The sequence below is a fragment of the Aedes aegypti genome, chromosome 3, assembly GCF_002204515.2.
Source record: "Aedes aegypti strain LVP_AGWG chromosome 3, AaegL5.0 Primary Assembly, whole genome shotgun sequence".
NCBI lineage: Eukaryota > Metazoa > Arthropoda > Insecta > Diptera > Culicidae > Aedes > Aedes aegypti.
The window spans coordinates 8,960,051-8,961,405 of NC_035109.1; positions in this window are offsets into that span (position 1 = coordinate 8,960,051).

Below are 1,355 nucleotides of genomic sequence, written 5' to 3' on the forward strand. Positions count from 1 at the left end.
AAAATTTTGTCAATCTTTTCAAACAAAAAACGTCCTAACAGTTTTTTCACCATAAACAGAGGAAGAGATTGAGATCGTAGTGTTCCGTGCTTCATACCGGACGTGAAAATTTTTCATTCCCGTCAAAATTTTCATTTCTTAGTTCCATCAACCATTGAAGAAATTTATTGTGCTCTGCAAGATAAATCCACGTAATGCGATTATCTGAAAATGTCGATATACCGTCGCAGTGATAATGAAAATCACCAAATGTTTCAGATTTAGCAAATTTGAAACATTTGTGTCCTTGAAGGACGAAAAAATCCAAGCCTACTTGAATTTTGACGTTGCGTTTGAATTGCGCGCATATCTTCTGCGCGTTACCGCCGCCGCTGGATGTGGATTTAATATAAGCGCCGCAATAGCTTTTATATTCATTTTGGTGATAGTGATTAGTGGTGAAATGAAAAACGTGTGAGATAGTGCCTTCTGTGCTGTAACCAACGATGAGTTTCAGACCAAGGAACTCGGATGACGGGATTCCGCATCTGCGAAAACAATTTTGCAGTTGTTGCAGGAAATTTGGTGAGTTTGTTCCGTTTTACCATGGCAAAAGTTCCGCGGATCGTTTTTTCGTGCTTTTCGATTACGAAATGCATTTAAATGGTCTAAATTCATTTTTATTCGGTTTACGTGTTTCAGCTGGACGGTTTGAATTAAACTCGGTAGTGTCATTCGATTATGTTGCTTGCTCTTACGGGAGGGCAAGAGCCGGAATCGTGATCAATCGTGTTCGTTTTTTTGTGTTGTACGGTTACGAAAAAGCATGTAATGTTTATCATTTTATTCTGTTGCTTGCCCCTACGGGGACGGGAGACGGAATCAATGATCAATCAGTCGTTTGTCGCAAAGTTGGCAATGCGTAGTGGCATTTTTCTTTTGTTCGGTTTATGCGTCGTGGACAGCCTCTTATTTCGTGTAATATAGACAGCATTTTTCATTTCTTCTTTTTTGTAAGCATCTATCCGATAACCTTGGAGGGATCGGTTTTGCTTTTTCTGAGCAGAATTTCACTTCCATCGAACGTGCAATCATTCCCTTTTTTCACGGGAAACAATATTGTTCATACTGTAAATAAAGCATTGTTCCTCTCTTTTGCAGGCCGGCATTCAAAAGATTAAATTTAAAACAATTAAACATCAAATCCTATGGGTCTATCGTCAGCTTTTCAGGCGAATCCTGACCTAATACCTTTCCCAACCCCCAACTCCGTAGCACTTATGAGGGCGTCGCTGAGTCGGTGACCTCTCATTAAGTATGTGCTACATCAACACTTCCTTCCCCTATCCCAAGTTACGGTAAAGATGGGCGTGGCC